Source organism: Callospermophilus lateralis, chromosome 5, assembly GCF_048772815.1.
Source record: "Callospermophilus lateralis isolate mCalLat2 chromosome 5, mCalLat2.hap1, whole genome shotgun sequence".
NCBI lineage: Eukaryota > Metazoa > Chordata > Mammalia > Rodentia > Sciuridae > Callospermophilus > Callospermophilus lateralis.
In genome coordinates this window covers 46,875,574-46,898,375 of record NC_135309.1, presented here as the reverse complement: position 1 = coordinate 46,898,375, position 22,802 = coordinate 46,875,574, and positions in this window count along the sequence as shown.

Genomic DNA, 22,802 nt, shown 5'->3' with positions numbered 1-22,802 from the left:
GAGGTTTCCTCTCGCCACCCGCGGAGGTGTTCTTGTTCATCCTTTTACTCAATTACTTATTAGTTGGCTTAATCGTTCGCTCCTTCCTTCAGAACAGCTTTCTCCTGCCCAGCAGTATGCTACACTCTCGATGTGCATTAGGAAATAGACAAAGATTCCCGCCCTCGTGGGGTTTATATTCTAGGGGGAGAGGCTGCCAGATGAAGCAAATAAAAATAAAGAGAATAGAGTGATTTGAATTTCACATGAACAAAGAATAATGTTTTCGTATCCATCTTTCCTATGCAATATTTGGAAACACATAGTGGAAAAAAATTATCCGTTATCCGAAATTCGTATTTAACTGAGAGTCTATATTTTATTTCACAACCTTAAATGGGGTGACAGACAAAAAATCAAGTTAATGATTAAGTCATAGTTAGATATACTATAACTATTTATTGATTTCATATTTTGGGTATGATGGAATATGGAGGTAGGACCCTTTAGTCTGGGGGTAGTGAGGGAAGGTTATGAGAATTTACACTGATTTGCAATCCCACTAACATAAATTTAATCCTTGCCACTCTGATCTTCCTCTGATTATCCTCCAGACAGCAACCAGAGTAATCTTTTTTAAAATATAAGGCAAATAGCATCACACCCCAATATAAAGACTTTGAATTGTTCTGCACTACAATTAGAACAAACCTTAAATTTGTACCATGACCTCAAGACACTTTGCGGCTGCTCTCACCATCATGATAGTGTATCCTGTTCAGATGCACTTCTCTTCCCCCCCCCCCTTTCTCTCTCCCCCTCTCTCTCCTTTCTCACACAAAGCTCCTTACCATCTGGGGAACTTTGCACTTGGATAATTTTCTCCTGCATAAGGCTATCTTCCTTTGAAAACTTATCATCATCTAAAGCAGAATTCCATCCCTTGCCTAGGCATGCTCTCTCACATCAATCTGTTTTCATTTGCCACTTTTTGAAAATATTTTATTTGCTCTTCTCACTAGGATATAAACTTCTTATAATCAGAAACCTTGTTTATAGTGTTTGTCACTGTTTTGTCAGCACACAATAGGTGTTTTAGAATCTAGAATTAAGACTGGTTATCTCTGCCCTCAGAATACATTCCTCATAATACTTAAACTCCAAATATCTTTTATTGGCTCCTAGAAAGAATTCTGAACAAGGAAAGATAGGTCTTATATTCTGCCCCTTGCTAAAAACAGGTGACTAGCTTTTAGAATGAACTATCCTAATATCCAGAGATGTATTACAGACTTTATAAGAGAGCAAGCCATAGATAGATAACAATAAGGAGAGCAAGCCATAGATAGATAACAATCATCTCACTGCAGACATTATAATATGTCTATATAATAATCCCTACATAGCTATAAATTAGCAACTCATCCTGAAAGAGTTTATTATAATGCCCACTATGTTAATCACAGTCAACTGTGTTGCAATGCTTAACAGGATGTCATATCTTACAAATAATGATAATTTGGGAACTGAAATATACACACAAAAAAACCCCAAGAAATAGATGTACATTAAAACACTCATATATTTACTTGACTTAGAGATTGAGGTCAAAATTATGTTCTAAATTGGAAGTTTTAGAGCTACTTACTACAGTTCCATTTTGGTATTTTTCCACTGACTTTATTACTTGCATAACAAAAATATTTCCAAATAATAATAATAAAGTGGTGTTTAATCCTAGAAAATATAATTTAACTGGAAGAAATCTATCTGCTTCTTGATTTGAGCAAGTCATTTAATCTTTCCAGATTAGTGCTTCCTAAGCTTTTCATCTCATGGTACACGTAGAAAGTGATATTTGCATGACAGACTGAGTATGGCAAAGAATGCTAATGCTTATAAATTTTCATGTTTCTCTTCTTTCAGAGATCAACATTAGACCACATTCCTCCCATGTTTCCCCACATTTTACTCCTATTGTAAAACTATGTGGCTGAGTTCTTCAATAGAATGTAGATACAAGTGATGTATGGTATGATTCTTTATCTTTTCTGGTCTGCAGCTAGATGTTGAAGAAGGAATTAGTTGAGAATGAGCTCTGCGATGTTGGAGTCGAATCAGTGGTATCAGTATCAACTCTTGGAAATATGTTTATATATGAATGAAAGAGAAAGAACGAGAGAATTAAAAATAGGGCTAGGAATGTAGGTCAATGGTAGAACACTTGCCTGGCATCTGTGAGGCCCTGGGTTCAAGTCCCAATACTAAAAAAATAGAACTAAAAATAGATGTGTAAGTATGTATTTGTGAGTATAAATACTGAGTGAGCCTAAAAGCAATTACAAGGTATCAGTGAGTACTCCTAGTACCCAAATCTTAGTTTGTGTTACTTTCCCATAAAGAGAACCAAGGCCCTCTAGAAAAAAGGTTGAATCCAGGGCTGGAATAGGACAAAGATAACATGAACCTGAAACATCTTCAGATGTCAAAAAAAGGAAATTGTGTAAAAGAGCATGTAGACTTGTCAAAAGAACACAGGAGTCAACCTCCGGGTTCTACTAAGCATCAAAGTTGGCATAATTTAAGTAATGCATGAGTAATTATAGTGTTGCTTTACAACCTGTAGAATAAAATAAATATCCATGAGTCCATTATGATATTAATAAAAAATGTTAGTTATTATTATATAATATACAACATAATATTATTATATTATTAATATATTAATAAGAATTATTATATTCATTCTTCTGAATGAATGAATAATTAAATAGGAGAAAGGAAAGCTCTTCCTTAGAGAAATATTTTATTTAATAAATATAGAAAGGATGATAAAAACAGAATATCACCATAGGAAACAACACATTCATAATTATGTTAGGAAAGAATCATTTATAGATGTTAAATAAAAATAGTGAGCAAAGGTATGAGAAGAAATAGAATATTTGCATATTCTGTGAATATTTCTCTATAATTCATTAATTATGAAGGGAACATAGTAACTTAACAATGAAGAAACTTATGTCACTTTAGCCAATTGATCAAGTTAACATCACATACAGTTTATCAACACCATTACCTCCACATACATTGCATAATATCATTTCTGTGGTATTCTCACCACAAATACAAAATATCAATCTGATCATGAAAAAAATTAGAAAAATTCAAAGTGAGAAACATTCCACAAAATAGCCAGTAATGTTCATAATTGTCAAGATTATGAAAAACATGTACTTTTCAGAGATTGGAGGAGATTAAGAAAACATGAAAACCAAATACAACAAGAATTTGGGGAACAGAACATGGGCCAGAATAAAGACATTAGTGGGAAAACTAGCAAAACTTAAATTAGTTGTTCTAGCTTTCTAAACTTAGTAATTGTATGATAGTTAGGTAAGAGGTTTGTGTTGTTTGCATCTGGAATGTTCCCCAAAGCTCATGTGTTGGAAACGTGGTCTCTAATACAACTAGGTACAGAACTTTTAGGAAATGATTAGGGCTCCAGTGTCATCAGTGGATGAACCTTTTATTGCAGTAATCCATTGACCACAGTAGCCAGAGGGACTACTGGGTGGTGTCCGTTGGCAGGTGGGATGTGGCAGTAGGAGGCAGATCACTGAGGTTGTGGCCTTGGACTATCTCTCCCTGGTCCCTTCTCTATTTTCTGGCTGTCATTAGCTTAGTGGCTTTCCTCTGCTGAGTCCTTCAACCATGATGTTCTGCCTCACCTCAGGCCCAGAGCAATCGAGTTGACTTACCTTGGACTGAACCTCTGAACGAGTGAGCTCTAATAAAAATTTACCTCCTGGAAATTGTTCTTGTCATGTATTTTGGTCACAATAGTGACACAATTTGTATTAGCGAAAGCTGAAACAAGGGTATAGAAAAACTCCCTATACTGTTTTTGTAATTCTCCTACAAGTCTAAAATTATTTCAAAATAAAAAGTATGTGTTGGCCGTCATTGTCTGTATCTGGTAAATGATTACGTGAGAGAGATGAGTTCAGAAAATAATTTGCAGAAATAAAAAGAATTAGAGAGTCTAGAAATACAGATCCTTGCAAGTTTGAAAACTAACTGCTACTAAATTTTAAACAGTAGAACAAATGAGATTTTAAAAGACTCAAGGAGCAAACACAGTAAAACTTCTCAATAAGTAAATGACCCAACTCTATTGAAAAGATCCGATGAAAGCTCAGATCTTCTCACTTGTTGTTTCAGATAGCCAAAAGGTAGCTGACTTTAAATAGAGGAAAAGAGGCACAGAGTGAGGAACAAAGAAACAAATGAAGCTAGAGAATTATATTTAGGAATGAACGTCAAGTGTAGTGTTGGTGTATGAAACTGATTGGAAATAAATAAGTCAGAAGCCTGTAAATATGTTGAGGAACTTGTATTTATTTACAAAGAAACATGAAGTCAAACAAACAAAGCTTTTGATGTATTGTTTAAATAGTAAAGCCACCTTTGCTATTGCCTTTTGGTGCTTGCTTCATCAAGAGGCAGACCTTAAAAGTTGTACAACCATAAATAGGATATTCTTCACCATTCCTGTGGTTAAGGAGGACCATGGACAAGTAAGAACCTGCAGAGAGTGGGGCCAGGGAACATAAAGAAAAATATACAAGGATGTCCCACTCTGGAGAACAGAATTAGGAATTAAAAATGAAACAACTTCTCCCGTCTTCCTAGAAGGTGGCCTTCTCAATGTGTGCCCAGGGGTACGTCATGTCAGGATCACTAGAGACCAGTGAGTAAGTGCTGTGTGTCTTGCAGTTGTCCTTTATGTAAACGGAACATTTTATGGCAAGTATACGAGTACTGCTCCAACACTTTACATAGGGTGGTGGAAGGGTATGGAAAGAAACATAGAACATATTTACAAAGTATATAAGTTATCACACCTTTGGTACCACATACAAACCTGATAAAGAGAACTGTGTGTCAACAACAAATGCTAACTTTGGGCATGTCAGGGAGATTATATGTATATTCTATGTGTTAGAAGAGAACAAAATATTTGACATTTGGTTGGTGGTCAGGATATTGTCAAAAGACAGTATTATGACAATTTTGTTAAAAGATTTTAATTGCAGGTCTGGGGATGTAGGTCAGGGGTAGAGTACTTGTCTACTATGTATGAGGCTGCAGATTTGATTCCCAGCACCCCAAAACAACAAAAAGATCTTAATTGACTTTATGATTCTAGAATTGTCAACACTTCTTTTCATAAAATAGAATGGGTTCCAATGAGCTAGGCAGAGGAGGTCTGTTTTATACAGGTAAGGGCTAAAGAAAGCTAAAACACAGAATAAATGTGGGTAGGTTATTAGCATCATTAACTGTGTCAAAGATATTTATGTTTTCCAGTAAGTAAGTTTCTCCGCTTCTTCCTGGGCATTATAATATTTCCCAATTCCTTTGCATTTACTATTGGTCATTGGAATGTGGCTGAAACTGACATACCACTTCCAGGGTTGGTCTCTAAAACCTTCCTTCAATCCTCCATTGTCTTCCTCTCTGGTCTGCTATAAGTTCTAGAGAATGGTAAAGCAGTTAGATAAAAGGGTTGTGGTTTCTTGAATGGTGGTAGTAGAAATCCCCTCACCATCCTGCTTTGAATTGTGACATGGGTAAGAAACAATCCACGATTGTAGTAAACCACTGAAATGTTTGAACGTGTTTATTATAACAATATGGTAGATGGTCACTTTAATGGCTCTGATGAATTGCATTTCCCTGTATTCACATCCTTGTATACTTTTCCTCCTACCCAGATCTGTCCTTTGGTTCTGCACCTTGCTTTGGCCACTGGGAAATAAGCAAAAATTACTTAAGACTGTATCTGTGCATTACAGTTTACCCTCTCTTGCTGGTGAGAATTCTTCTTCCATCAAGTAAAGAAGTTTCACTGCAGAAGACATACAGTCCAGCCTTTGGTACCAATGGCTAGACATGTAAAAGAGGCTAGATCAGTGAAAGAGGCCATACTGGAGAGTCAAGCCTCAAACAAGCTGCCACATCACTACAGCTACATAAGTGACCTGAACAATCTTAGGAAAAGAACCTCCTAGCCAAACATAGCCCAGCTTTTTTCCCCACAGAATACACAAGCAATTAAAGTGCTACCCTTTGAGTAATAAGGTGTAGGTTCAGTTTGTCATAGAACAACAGATAACTAATACAAAGTTAGCTTCTACTGACTAATATATTGGGATAGAGATAAGACTGATCTTAGCCAGAAGTGACTGGGCCAAGAGAACTAACTTCAGCTCTTTTGGTTCCTACCCAACTGCCCAAGGATTGGGGACATGGACGATTATATGCTTGTAAACAATGTGTAGCATACCAGCATGACACAGTACAGTGCTCTGGAATCTACTCCAGGTGGCTCTCACCTATAAAATTGGCACAGTAGAGTGATATACTATTAAAATAAGACCAATATGCTTTTATTACTGCTATTACAGATAGTTCTTTCCACCCTTTGCCCCCTAACCACACCCACTTGCCATCTCTCCACCCTTTCTCTCTTGTTCAAGTAGTTCACTTAGAATATATTATTTCTAGGAAGGAATATTGTCTTGACTTGCTTTCAGCTTCCTAGAACTTGGAGGAGGAAAAAGTCACTTTTTTTTTTCAGTATTGGGGATTGAACCTAGGGCCTCATGCACGCTAGGCAGGTACTCTACCACTGAGCTATATCCCCAAGAAGTCACATACTAATATGTCAGTGACTCACTAAAAAGAATCCTGATCCCTGTTTTCATTATAGAGAACAAAATTAAAATCCTGGATGATTTGGGAAACCCTATGAGAATGTGCTTCTACTATAATTTGAACATGGTTTGTTCCCACCAAAACACATATTGAAGTTTAATCTTGATTGTAAGGTATTAAGAGGATGGAAACTTAATCCAAATAGGGTGTTTAGAGGCAGGGCCTTTGGGAGATGATTTGGATTAAATAAAAATCATCAGGGTGGTACCTCTGTGATTAAATGCTAGTGGCTTTATAAGAAAAGAGAAAAAGAAAATACATGTGTCCTCATTCCCTGCCTCTTATAATGCTCTACACTGCCTAAGGACTCTGCCTGCAAGAAAGCTATAACCAGATGCCACCCCTTGACTTTAGACCAGAATCATGAACAAAAAAAAAACTCTTTTATTTAAAACTTACCCAATACCAGCTTGTGGTATTGCAGTATTATCAACAAAAAACAAAGACAGCTGCTTTCCCAAGTGGAGCCAAGAGAGACAGCACAGGGAAGATTAATGGTATGATGTGTCTAGCCAGGTGGGGCTTAATGTAGTGTAAGGCAACAGAGAATTCTAGGAGCCCAAGAGGGGTCCAGAGACATACACCAGACTTGAAGAAGTCCTGTAGCTGGAAATAAGCAACAAATAATTTAGCAGTGCCCCATGTTGTATAACAACCAAGAATCAGGAACTACTTCTCACATTTCCTGATGCCTTGACACCTTGTAACTCTTCTAGAACAACTCATAGGCAAAGCTACTAGGGGGCTCCTGAATTATATGAGATTAAGTTAATTACAGACAAATTAAGTCCTTCCCTATCTGAATCTATGGAATAAAATTCGTCCCCCTACTCAAGGTTTAAGTGATTGTCAAATTAATTCCAGTTGTATCATTTGATACATATATATAATGATATACATATCAAAATGGATATTCTGCTATTCTCTGCATGTTTATCTACTTATCTGTATATCTATCTCCATAGCAGTCAACTTAAAAATATATATTAACAAGTTAGCCACAAGGTGGTACTAGAAAGCTATCTTTTGCTTGCAATCCTAGATCTTGAACATCGTTGATGTTTTAACATATAACTTCTGTGAATTGTTGTAATAACAACAATAATTATAGTAAAAATTGACATGGCAGAATTTGGGTTTATGTGAGGCAATGCTTATTTTTTAAAAATAGAATTTCTCTATGGAAGATGCTATCAGCTATTTTGTATTCTTCCTCTTTTTTTTTCTTATTTATTATCATGTCATGGAATTTCCCAATCATTGTGCAAAACAGCAAGCCCTAATAATACATTCTGATCCATCAATAAATTTAAATATATATGGTCTCTTTTAGGTCTTAGACTTTAAAAATTCAGTGGATGTTTTTATAGGATATGCCTCAAAAACATTTGGAATACCATTAAGCTATCTCCCAAACTTTTCCTAAAAGCTCCGTCTCAAAATGTGGGCACAATAGGTCCAGCAAATAAATCCTATAACTTACTGAGTACTTTCTATCTCATGCTGGGGATGGGTGAGGAAAAGGAAAATTGTCACTTCCTCCTGGCAGTCATTCTAGCTTTCCCCTTTGTTTTTATTTTTAAGAAGATATAATTTTAAAGATATGCACAGTAAAAGTGGAAGAAGAGAAGCTCACAGGAAGAATTTTGCAATAAAAAGGGGTGGTACAATAGCTAAGCTCTGAAACCAACCTAGGTGCCCTTTCAGATGAATGGATAAAGAAATGTGGTACATATACACTATAGCATAGTATTTAGCCATAAGAAGAATGAAATTATGGCATTTGCCTGTAAATGGATGGAACTGGAGATTATCATGCTAAGTGAAATAAACCAATCCCCAAAAAACAAAGACTGAATGTTTTTTTCTGATATGCAGAAACTAACACACAATAAGGGGATAGGAGAATAGGAGTTGATGGGATTAGATAAAGGGGAATGAAGGGAAGAGAGAGAAGATGGGAACAAGAAAGACAGTAGAATGAATCGGATGTGACTTTCCCTTGTTCATATATGAATGCACAACCTGTGTATAACTCCACATGATGTACAACCACAAAAATTGGAAGTTATGCTCCATGTATGCGTATTATGTCAAAATATGCTCTATTGACATGTATAACTAAAAGAACAAATTTTTAGAAAGAAAAGAGAAAGGGGTATATATAAGTGAAGGCACCATGTCACAACCCTGACAGCCCCTCATTGGGAACATGAACAGGCAGGTTGAAAGGTTGAAGGGACTAAGGAAGAAAGAGTGACACCAGGTTATCAATGTTGTTCTGGTCACAAAGGAATTTTACCTTACTGGGAAGTGGAGCCACTGTGTGGTTTTTGAAGATAGAAGTGGTATAAGTTTGTCAGCTGGCAAATATTCTTGTAGGATTGTAAGGAAATAATGTTTTGAGGATTCCAGGCAACAGGAGTGTAAAAATCAAGTGCAGAAATGATGACACTTTTTAAGATTTCACTGTAGTGGTTAAAACAAAATCAGAAAAGAATTTGTAAGAGGATGCACTAGGTTAGGAGACTGAATGCCCCTCATGAAACTGTTAAAAAGAACTAAAAATAAAATCTATTCATGGAGCTCTCTCCTCAGACACTCTGAAAAAAAGAAAACAAACAGGGTAATCACTGAATAGTTAACATTTCCACTTTATTAAAGAATCCCGCTTTTAAATGATAGCCAAATATTACCCTTGCAGGTAGTGGAAGAAGCAGTAAATATATTTTTCTATAGCTTACAGTGTATTTATTTCCATAAAATAATGAATTTATGTTTCCCCATGCCATATGTAGTGCTTTGTAAATATAGTAGTCATCACACACCTGTAATCCCAGAGACTCCAGAGGCTGAGGCAAAAGGATCAAAAGTTCAAGGCTAGCCTGGGCAATTTAGCAAGACTTTGTCTCAAGAAGTGAAAAAGAACTAGGGGTGTATCAGTATTAGAGTAACCTGGGTTCAATCCCATAAGCAAAATCCTGGTGTAATCACTGAATCTGCAGGATGAATTTATTTTTTATTTGTTTGGTTTTGCATTGTTCTTTTTTCTCTGGGGCATGTTAGAAAATGCCGACAAATTTTTTGAAAAATTATTAATCGTCTTTCCAGCCCCCATTTATAACAAGTTAGTAAACCTGCTTACACATGTGGGATACATTTAGAGAGACATGTTCCTGCAGGAAGTGCAGCCACTTATTTGAATGAATCAAACCAAAGCAGTCAACATCATCCAAAAAGTAGTCAGCTTCAACAATCTGCTCCAAAAGAAAGACCAGCCTGACATTCTCTGGGGGAGGAATAACATTTAGGGATACACCAATGCCAGCTGATTTGGGGACATTTCTCTCGAGCTAATTTAATAAATCAATTCATGACTAACATGAAAGGGAAGTGGACCACATGGTTAAAAGAGATTACATTAGTCAGTCTAGGCTGCCATAACAAATACCATAGACTGAGTGGCTTACATAACAAATTTATTTTCCACAGTTCTAAAGGCTGAAAAGTTTACTGTCAAAATCCAGCATAGGGGCTGGGGTTGTAGCTCAGTGGTAGAGTACTTGCCTTGCATATGGAAGGTACTGGGTTTGATCCTCAGCACCACATAAAAATAAAATAAAAGTAGTTTTAAAAAATACGGCATAGTTTCTGGAGGGGACTCTCTTCCTGGCTGATGAATGGCAGCTTACGTGCTGTGTGCTCACATGGTCTTCTCTTGGTGCATACTCAGACAGCTTGCTCTCCAGTTTCCTTTTAAGAGGGCACTGATGGCCCCACCCTGATAACTGAATCTAATCCCAATCATCTATCAAGAGCCCAGTCTCCAAATATCATCACATTGGAAGTTAGAGAATCAACACATGAATACAAGAGGGGACACAAATATTCATTCCATAACAGAGACATAAGTGACTTCCAGAATTAGGTGCTGAAATTCATGTGTATGCCAATGACTCCCCAAATGATCCCCATCCTATTTTCCCTTTCCTATAAAAACTCACAGCAGTGGGGCCCAAAAAGTGCAACAGATTCACACTCTTTTTCAAACACTTCCTCTCCTCCAACCCATAAGACGATATCAGAAAGCCGTAAATCAGTGCTAAGGAATTAGGGTCTTTCAGGGTCATTTTCCTTTTAATAAGGCAATCTTAACAAGAACTTTCCAAATTACAATGAAATAAATGTCTTCTAGTGTAATATCGGGAAATGCTTTAGTTCCTGCAAAGTTTGCAAACTTGAGATTCCATGTCATTATACCCAGAATCACACGTAGACGTGGTCATTACTCTCTCTGCTTGTGAGACTAAGTAACATGTGAGTAGAGAGGACAGGTCTGGCTTACTGATAATTCTCCAATGTAATAAGCAAGTAAAACGAAATAATCATGGAATTTTTAGAAATAGAAGGGACCTTTGAAATTCAACTGTATCATTTTAGAAATGAGCAAACAAAGTATTACTTTGTCTGGGTAGATTCCCATACTGTATGGTTTCTTGAAGACCCCAAACTAGCTTATCTTTCTACTCCACCATTTCATATTATTGCTTCATATTCTTAGACATCAAGATCAGCTTCTGGCAGCATATCTTCAGTCTGGACTTGTTTGCAAGGAGGTGGTCAAGTGGGCCACTTCTTCATAAGCAAACCTTTAATTTCTTAACCCTGACAAGTAATTCTATGTGTTTCATGCTGTGTTGGGCTTCAAAGATTAGTTTGTGGTTTCCTGTTAAAGCAAAGCACACATGTTGAAATGCCAGCTGTTACTACCCCACCTATTCTGCTCCTAATTCATGACCGCAGGCAATCTCTGAGTAGGTACAGTCTTCTTTGCTTCCTTAATTATCAGTTCATAACTGAAATAAGACAAGTTTCTTGGCAGACTCTTCAGAAATTCTCTGACATTAGGTTTGTAGGGTCAGTGGAGAAATACTATGACTAATAAATATTTCAGACACACAAAGCCACCATCTCCCTTCTTGCATTTTGTTTTTACTTGCTATTGTTGTTGTTTTCTGGTTTGTTAGTTTTGTTTTTGTTTGTTTGTTTTGATGTTTATTTTTATTATTAAATTATTTATTTATTCTAATTTGTTATACATGATGGCAGAATGCAAATCATTTCATATTACACATATACAGCATGTTTTTTCAAGTCAATGATTGTACACAAAGTATTTTCACACCATTTGTGTCTTCATACATGTACTCAGAATAATGATGTCTAACTCATTCCACCATCATTCCCTACCCCCTGCCCCCTCCCTTCCCCTTCCTCCCTTTTGCCTTATCTAAAGTTCCTCTGCTCCTCCCATGCTCCCCTGCTCCATGGCCATGATGAGTCAGCATCCTCATATCAAAGAAAACATTTGGCCTTTGGTTTTTGGGGATTGGCTTACTTCACTTAACATTATATTCTCCAACCCCACCCATTTACCTGCAAATGCCATGATTTTATTCTCTTTTATTGCTGAGTAATGTTCCACCATGTATATATACAAAAGTTTCCATATCCATTCATCTACTGAAGGGCATCTAGTTTGGTTCTATAATTTAGCTATTGTGAATTGTGCTGCTATAAACATTGATATGGCTGTGTCCCTGTAGTATGCTGTTTTTAAGTCTTTTGGGTATAAGCCAAGGAGTGGGATAGCTGAGTCAAATGGTGGTTCCATTCTCAGTTTTCCAAGGAATCTACATACTGTTTTCCAGAGTGGTTGCACCAATTTGCAGTCCCACCAGCAATGTATGAGTGTGCCTCCCACTGCCCCCAACATCTTCACCAACACTTATTGTTGTTTGTATTCTTGATAGCTGCCATTCTGACTGGAGTGAGATGAAATCTTAGAGTAGTTTTGATTTGCATTTCTCTAATTGCTAGAGATGTTGAACACTTTTTCATATGTTTGTTGATGGATGTATTGTCTTCTGAGAAGTGACTATTCAGTTCCTTGGCCCATTTATTGGGTTATTTGGTTTTTTTGATGTTAAGGTTTTTGAGTGCTGTATGGTATCCTAGAGATTAGTGCTCTACCTGATGTGCTTGTGGTAAAGACTTGCTCCCCTTCTGTAGGCTCTCTATTCACCTCACTGATTGTTTCTTTTGCTGAGAAGAAACTTTTTAGTTTGAATCCATCCCATTTATTGATTCTTGGTTTTAATTCTTGTGCTATAGGAGTCTTATTAAGGAAGTTGGGACCTAATCTGACATGATGGAGATTTGGGGCCTACTTTTTCTTTCATTAGGTGCAAGGTCTCTGGTTTAATTCCTAGGTTCTTGATCTACTTTGAGTTAAGTTTTATGCATGTAAGAGATAGAGGTTTAATTTCATTTTGAACAGGTGGATTTCCGGTTTTCCCAGCACCATTTGTTGAAGAGGCTATCTTTTCTCCAATGTACGTTTTTGACACCTTTGTCTAATATAAGATAACTGTAGTTGTATGGGTTAGTCTCTGTGTCTTCTATTCTGTACCACTGGTCTACAGGTCTATTTTGGTGCCAATACCATGCTGTTTTTGTTACTATTGCTCTGTGGTATAGCTTAAGGTCTGGAATAGTAATGCCACCAGCTTTACTCTTCTTGCTAAGGATTGCTTTGGCTATTCTAGGTTTCTTATTTTTCCAGATGAATTTCTGGATGATTGTTTTTTCTATTTCCATGAGAAATGTCATTGGATTTTAAAGGCAAGGTTTCACTATGTTGTCAAAGCTGACCTCAAACTCCTGGGTTCCAGCTATCCTCCTGCCTCAGCTTCCTAGTAGCTGGGACTACAGGCATTCATGACCACACCCAGCTTCTTCTAATTGCCCAATGTGACTATGGTAGGTATTCCTTTTTATGCTTTTTTTCCCACAATCTCCTGGAGACTTAGGTTTTGTGACTTCAGAACTTGGCTATTGGGAGCCGCAAAGAATATGGAAACAGAGTAGTCCATTGAGAGCTCCCACATTGGTTTGAGGCTATTGAGAAAGGAGTAATATCCACCCATGATTACATTAATAACAGAGGAACATTAAAGCCATTCTCAGACACTTTTTTCAATCATGTATTATGGTAAATTTCAAATCCAAAGTGAACCAGAATAGTGTCACGAACCTGCATGACATCTCGCCCAACCTCAACACTCTGCCATTTTTGATTCGTCTGCACCTCCACTTACTTCACATCTTTACATTTTTATGATCATTTTAAAGTAAAATGTACATACTTTGAATACACAATTTTAGCTATGTAATTTGGACCTGGATATACCTATGAAATCTACACCCTTTTCTTTCCTTTTGGGCACATTTAAGTTCTGTAAATCAGTAGATAACACAATAGGTTTTAAACTTTTAGATTTTCTCATTTTCAAATCACGAGGCATTATTGTGGGTGTTCCTTACTTTGGGAATCCCTTTCCCTCCTCCCACTTCAGCACTGCAAGATCACTCCTTCTTCTCCCACCTTTTTTTCTTACACTATTTGCCTCTGCACTATTGGCTTCACATTGCTGTCTAGCTTCTTAGATTTGAGAATTAAAATAAGATTTCCAGTAATTTCCTCATTGGCTCTACCCACCTCAGCTAGAAAGTCTGCTCCAGTCCTGACCTAGAACCCCGCAGCCTAACTCACTTTTTTTTTTTTTTTGTATCAGGGATTGAACCCAGTGGCACTTAACCACTAAGCCATATCCCCACCCCTTTTTATTTTTTATTTTAAGACAGGGTCTCACTAAGTTGCTTAGGGCCTCCTTAAGTTGTTGAGACTGGCTTTGAATTTTCAATCCTACTGCCTTAGTCTCTAGCGTCCCTGGGATTCAGATGTGCACCACCATGCCTGGCCTAACTCATTCTTGGCTGCTTTGCCTGCAAGAGTAGCTAACTAGAGCAGGTTGGCCTTCTTGGCCGGCCCTGGGAATCCCCTGGAAATATGAAAGGGAACAGGAGATACATAAAATGCATTCTTCCCTGGTCACCACAAGTGTGATGACTAGAAGGTGAAGGAGGTGAAAAGGATTGAGAGCAATGTTTCAAGTGCTTCCTGATCAAAAGAAAGAAAAACAGAGCTGCTAGGCCAAGACTGTCAGGGTCTTTCCCCTCAAGTAGTATGTATCAGCCAGCTACACAAGATTATGTTGTTTTTATATAGTGTCCCAGAAAAAAAATGCACTTGGGTTTCAACCTGCAGTGTGAAAACCACTGCCTTAAAGGTCTGGCATCTGATGCTGAAAAGGACCTCTTCTCTGGGGCTCTTGGCCTCACCATTTCATCATGTTCTTCACTAGGGACCAGTCGAATCCCTTTCTGAGTGTAGTTGCTCAGTTTAAATGCACAATACCTAGACTTTTTACAAGTGATGGTACTTATCTAGGGATCATATAAAGTCAACCAACATTGAGCAGCTGGCAGGTAGTTCACAGCCAGCCCAATTCATCATGGCCTTGTGGAGGTGGCTGAAAAGCCAGTCATCGTGTGAGGTGATAATGATACATAGCCATGCACACACTCAGCTCAACCTAAATATTCTCAAAGGTATTTGTTATACCCTTTTTCCGCAAATAGAAATGCAAGCATATATAAGTAGTTCTGTATGTGCAGATAAATGTCAGGGCCCTTCTCCATTTAAATTTATATACTATATAGCTAATTTCCTACATAAGAAACAAACAATAAAAAGCTGGGCACAGTGGCACACACCTGTAATCCCAGTGGCTCAGGAGGTTAAAGCAGGAGAATTGCAAGTTCAAAGCCAGCCTCAGCATTTTGTTGAACTCTAAGCAACTTAGAAAGATCCTGTCTCAAAATAAAATACAAAAAAGGTTGGGGATATAGCTGAGTAGTTAAGCACACCTGATTCAATCCCTGGTACCAAATAAATAAATAGAAAACATTTTAAAAGAGAGGGTCTGAGTTGGGCATGGTGATATATACCTATAATGCCAGCAACTTAGAAGGCTGAGACAGGAGGATCCCAAGTTTGAAATTAGCCTCAGCAATTTAGTTATCCCCTAAGCAACTTAGTGAGACTGTCTCAAAATTTTTAAAAAATTTTTAAAAAGGGATGTGGATATAGCTCAGTAGTTAAATGCCCCTGGGTTCAATCCCTGTTACAAAAAAAAAAAAAAAAAAAAAAAAAAAAGGTTGTGAGTAGAAAAGACATTCTGCCTTTCTGGTAATTCTCCAATATTATAAGTAAGTAAAACATTAATTATGGGAAATAAATCATGTAATTTTAGAAAAAGAAGGAACCTTTGGAATTCAACTGGATTATTTTACAAATAAGCAAACTAAGTATCTGATATTCAACAATAAAAGTCCTGGAAATATCATGACCATTTTCATAATAAAAATCATAAAAATTAGTTTAATTAGGCTCACTCCAGTGATCCAATGTATTTATATAAATTATTTCCTGAAATTTCACAAAACTCCCATAAAACAAGTGATACCATAACCCCTATTGTCCAGATAGCGAAACTGAAATTCAGAAAGGTTAGGTCATTTGTCAAATATCATCAACATAAACAGGATTTGAACTCAAACTCTCTGCTCTGTACAAAGATGTACTACTCAATCCTCCTTCAAAAAGTACTTGGTACCCCACATTCTAGGAGTGTTGTCAACAGCAGCCTTTAGCTGTCAAACTCTTCAGAAATTCCCTGGGCATCAAAGAAACATAACACAGTGTTGTGGTTGGTTAATTAGGGTTCCATGAAAACCTCCTGTGTCCGTGCTGAAATGCTGAGAGGTAAAATGTAGGTGGGAATTGCTGGAGGGGGTGGGTCACTTGGGGTGTGCTCTGGAAGGATTTTTCTTTTCTACCTTTCCCCCATCCTCCACCCCTGCTTCCCAGCTGTGAAAGCAGCTTTCCTCTGCCTTGCTCTTCTGTCGTATTGCTCCTCCTCACTTCAGACTCATAGCAATGGAGTTGGCTGACCATGGATCAAACCTCTGAAATTATGAACTCAAAATGAAATTTTCCTCCTCTAAGGATTTTTGGTCACAGTGAAATAAAGTTGGCTAACATACAGTCATAACCTTCTTGGAGCAACCTATATCTCGTGATAAATGGAGGTGGAGATATAAAGTCTCAGTCACAGCAAGACAATTCTGAAAGACCTTATTAGCACCAGGGTTTCCTATCAGGTCATACAAGTTTGCTACCAGATCTACATTGAGTCTGCCTTGTTTCTCTGTCCAATTCTGCTTCCTTTCCCTTGTTTCCCTCAATTCTCTCTAGGACTCTTTAATAGATATCTTACACACCATATTCTGTCTGTTTCCCAGGCAACCAAACCTGTAGCAAGGGAAGCCCTCCCAATGGACAGAGCTTCAAGTGATTATCCACGATGTACAGAGAGAAATGTCCCCAAGCTGCATACAATCTTCTGGTAGTGACAAATGCCCTGAAAAGCTGATCAGGAGGAAAAGAATGCTAAAAAGAGGGAAAGAGGAAAAAGATGGAGAGAAGCAGAATTAGGGAGATGTGTGTATGGACATATGGGAGTGAATACAAATGTGAAGAGCTTTACATTGCATCTCAAAGTTCATCAAAGACCATCTACCATAGAAGAGGAAATTAATAAACATATAGAATAAACATATAGACAAAGTGATTTGGCACAATGATGCCAGTCAACCCCTGTCAACAACCACCCTAGTGCCAGAATAAAAGGTTGGTGGTAACAGAAATGGAGCCTAATGGTATAAACACCCACTTAACACAGCTGATATAAGCTGTTACTAATGCCGATTGTCCAACTTGCCTTTAACAGATTCTAATGCTCATACCCCAATATGTCACCACTATTTGAAAAGACCAACTGGCTCCTTAATGGCAAGTTGACTACATTGGGTCACTTCTACTTCGAAGGAATTGACAGTAGGGCCATGCTCACGAGAGTAGACAGATGTTTTTATTATGGATCTGCCTTTCCTATCTCAGCACCTCAGTCAGTATTACTATCCAAGATTTACAGAGTGTTTGCTCTATTAACATGACATTCCACATAACTTTGTGTCAAATCAGGAACCCACATGACATCACAGAAAGCACAGTAGTGGGCTCATGACCATGGGACCCAGTGATCATATTACATACCACACCATGAAAAAGCTGCTGAAAAAGAGAGGCAAGAGCAGCCTCCTGGAGCACCGCTGAAGAGCCATCATGAAGGTAATACTTTATAAGGGTGGCAAACCATCCTCCAGGGCACAGATTATACCTTGAATCAAAGTCATTTATGTTATTCTATGTCCCCAGAAGGAAGAGTATCTGGGTCTATGATCCAAAACATGAAAGCAGGAGTGATCACTTTTACTTCTCATGACTCATTAGGGGACTTTTTGCCTCCAGTCCCCAAAACTCTGACTTCTGATGGCCAAAAGAAAAATACTTGGACAAAGTGATACACCCAGAGTTCCCTTGAACTTTAAGCTATAGATAATGCCTAGGTATTTCAGAATACTTATGTCTGCAGGTCCGTAGATGTTGGGGCAGGCCCCAAAATGGTTAGATTCTCTTCCCAAGACTTTCCAGCAGGCTATGTTATGTTTCTAGTGTGTAGCCAGGGCTAGGAACTAGCTATGTTATGTAATCAAGGCCAGAAACACTGATTCAGCGTATATACTCCAGGTCATCAACATTAACTTGTGAGCAGGTGCTCCCTTATGTAATCTGTTGGCAGTTGTGCCTTCTTTGTTTGACCTACATATAAAAAGGGCCACTGGAAAAGACTCAGGGCAAACTGGGCTAATGGGGACAAAAGTGGGGGCAATTTGAGGGCTAAAATGGAACTGGCTGGGGGTCAAAGCTGAAGCTGGACCCTGGAGGCTGAATAAAGCATGTCTACTACCTTAACTATGCTTTACATCTTCTTCCACCAAACCCCAAATGAGTTTCCTGTGTCTGAGCCCCTGCACAACAGTAGGCAAGAAGAGTTATCATCTTGGCTGGGTAATTAATCCTAATAATGAAGAAGAGGCAAAGCTACAATTATACAACAGGGGCAAGGAGAACATAGCACACGGGTGATTGATTTGGGTACCTCTTGCTAATCCTTTTTCCAGTTGTAATAATAAATGAGCAAGTGCATCAATATCATCCTCATCAGAGATAACCATCTGGGTTGTGTCACCTGCTAAGCAACCCAGATTGGTTCCAAGAATGAAGGAATTCTAGTCGAGGAGGGAGACAATGAACATCAGTTGGGACCCCAAGACTTCTACCAGTCATCATTTTCCCGCTAAACCTCCTCTTATAAGATTGTCTCAGAAGGGCTGGGAGTGTAGCTCCATGGTAGAGTGTACACTGGCACCCATAAGTCCCTGGGTACAATCCTAGCACCAAAAAAGGAAAAAAAAAGTCTGCAGAAACAGAGATCCATCAGAATCCAGGAGGAGCTGTTCCAGTGACATATATGAAGTGATCCAAATGATTCAAGGGGTGGACTGTGATTAAGATGGAAATGCACCATCCATTTCTCCTTTCAAGAAAGAACTTGTTATCCCAGCTGCCAAGACATCCACAAGAAGATAACCTTTAAGTATCAGTGTATGAGGAATTGACTTTGCCACAGACAGACACCCTGCCCAGGATCACGAGCTTACTGGGTTGTGGATACAGTGTATTGGGGATCTACATCCAATGACCAATTGAGGCAGTGGTATAAGGTCTAGCTATTTCATTTCAATAAAGAACTATTTGATATGTTAGGTAGAAAAATGTCCGTTCCAAAAATATCCACATTCTAATCTCTGAAACCTATAAATATGCTGTTATATGACAAGGGGGAATTAAGGTTGCAAATAGAATTAGGATCACTAATCAGCTGAGTTTAATATACCAAGAATATTCTAGATTGTGTGGTCCTAGTAAAGTCACAGTGGTCCTTTATAGCTTAAGAGGAAGGCAGAAAAGGGAATCAAATCAGAGACAGATTTGATAATACTCTTCTGCTGACCAGAAAGGTGATGCAGGTAGCCTCCAGTAACTGGAAAAGGCAAGGAAATATTTCTCTGCTACAGCTTCCAGAAAGTACCTGATCCTGCTAACACTTTAATTTTAGCTCAGTGAGATTCATTTAAGACTATGACCTCCAGAATTGTAAGATAATAAATTTGTATCATTTTAAAAAAATATTTATTTTTTAGTTTTAGGTGGACACATATCTTTATTTTATATTTATGTGGTGCTGAGGATCGAACCCAGTGCCTTGTGCATGCTAGGCGAGCACTTTAACACTGAGTCACAACCCCAGCCCCTAAATTTGTATCATTTTTAAGATAATAAATTTGCATTGTGAAGCTAGAAATAGGAAACTAATACCATTTCAGAAATGTGAGGTCAGGCAAGGTTGCTCTCAGGTTTGTCCCCTCTCTTCCTGCCCTCCTTCTCTTATTGGGGATTGAACACAGGGGTATTTAACCACTGAGCCACACCCCCATCCCTTTTTATTTTTTATTTTGAGACAGAGTCTTGATAAGTTGCTTAGGACCTTGCTAAGATCCTTTTTATTTTTATTTTTTATTTTGAGACAGAGTCTCACTAAGTTGCTCAGGACCTTGCCGAGACTGGCTTTGAACATGTGATCCTCTTGCCTCATCCTCTACTTCATAGGATTAAGGTAAAGTTTTAAACATTATTACTGATTTGTGATGAAGACTCAATAAAAATTTATTAAACTTTCCTTAACTCTCCCTCCCTATTTTCTCTCAGGAATTTGCAGGCTCATTTAATAATAAATAATTGATACTATTGGACAAGTAGAGGGGGAGAGAAATTGCAAATGTTATGATTCTTCTTTCAAAATGTCTACTTCAAACTAAGAAAGATCTGAAAGATTGGTATGATTTGGAGGGTGAAAAAAGTCTTTTTTTTTTTTTTTTTTAATTTAGAGACAGTCTCACTGAGTTGCTTAGGGCCTCACTAATTTGCTGAGGCTGGCTTTGAACTCGCAATCCTCCTGCCTCAGCCTCCAGAGCTGCTGGGATTACAGGCATGTGCCACCAAGCCCAGTTCAAGGAAGTCTTTTTGAAGGGAGTGGGAATTTAGCAGAGCTCATAAAATCATCCTCAAGAGAAAGGGAGCTCCCCACTCCAACTCTTGCATATAGTATTAGCTCAGGTAAATGGAATTTGAAAGGGCAAACCCCAAATAATCAAGTTTACAAAGTACTGCAGTTGATTTATTTATTTAACTGGTAACTTTAGACATATGAGACAGTATATCTTATAACATGCGCAGAGCATTTTGAAATGTACTACATAAATATGAAGGGTAATTATAACCAAGAGGAATCTGAGAAGGAAAAAAAAAAGAACTAGATAAAGACAAAGAGGTTGAGCTGTGTACTCATCTCAGATAAATACATAAAACCTTTGAAATTATGACATAACCATTACTGTTAGATTTATAGTCTTAGCTATTGCTCTCATTCCAAGCTCTACCTTATATTTATCATTTTTACATTCATATGGCATCTCTATTTTCAATGTCTTATAAGTATCACTCACTCCAATAACCTTTTCAGCTGAAATTTCAAATGCTTCATATCGACACAGAAGCAGATTCTTTTCTGGAAAGTTGAACCTATCTGTTCATCCATTTCTGAGTTACCCAAGCATGAGACAATGTTGTTCAGGAAATATGTCAAATTCCACTTTTGGTGTGTACAGATTCAATTCAAAATAGTTTTAAATTTCTTTTTTTCCAAATAGTTTAAATTTAAACCTCCAGAGCTATAATACACATTTTCTAAAAAGAAATATAGTCTTTGCTTTGATATATCATTAGTTGAGGTTTACCCTCCACTTTCTGTTTATATGGATGTGGTCATAGAAAGATCCATTCAAATCCTGGAAATTTGTTTGGGTTCCAGACCCTTTATGCAGGTTGTACATATGACTGGATGCCTGACTTTCTTGTTTTCTGGTCCTCTACCAGTAATTCTATGGGAGGATTTGAGGGTGACAATTCCTGTCTGGCTGTATTGTCAGATAATCATGGTTTTTATTTTATGAAAACTAGAAAAGTAAACATTTTAAATTTTATACTGTATAAATATGGGCTTTGGTTCTTGTTCTATTGTACATAGAAATATTTGTGATGCTGGTAGCATCTCTCAAGCAAATATTTTTGGGTGGATTTATAAAATTTTTCTAAGGTGATGGTCTAGTCATTTTATGATCATAAGTGCCCTGAAATACTTGAAATTCTTGGATGAATGGAATGGAGCAGGGGAGAAAGAAGGCAGAGGCCTCTTCCTTCTGACCTTGCAGACAGTCCCCAACCTATGGACTTGTTTCAGTTCTGTATTGCTGCATAAATAAATAAACTTCAAGACTTAAAGGCTTTAAAACAACAAAAATCATTTTACAGTCATCATCACAGCTCTGGAGGGTCAACTGGGTTCAGCTAGACTGTTTTTGCTCAGAATATCTTATCAGTTGGTGCATGTTGGGCTAGCGTCATTATCATGCCTGGCACCAGGTCTGGGAAGGCTCAAACATCTGCTGGTTGGAACAACTGGTACTCTTTGGGCATCTCTTTTTGTCTTTACGTGGTCTCTGCATGGCTTCTCCAATATGGAAGCTTTAGGGTAGTCAAACTTCTTTCAAGGCAGCTCAGAGTTTCAAAGGTTCAAGTCCAAGAAAGGGAGCCAGGTAGAGTCTGTAGCCTTTTTCAACCTAGCCTCAGAAGTTAAGCAGTCAGGAAGTCCCAGCCAGGTTCAAGGGGAGAAAACAGACTCCACCTCTTGATGAGAAGTACACCAAAGAATCTGTGGACATGCTTTTAAAGCACCACAAGACTTCATAGATCTCTGGCAGAAAGCCTGGAACAGAATGAATCATTCACTAAAGCACAAATTGGTTCATGTGGTTCCCCTTCTCTTATGGTGGAAGGACAGTGTAGTGTTTAAGGGCTCCTAGTCTGAACTTAGATTGCCTGGGCTTGCCTCTGCCCTGACATTTATTGAGCCTGCAACCTTGAGTAAGTCTCAGGCCTCAGTTTTCTTATCTGTAAATTGAAGATAATGAGAGCTATCATATATTAAGCA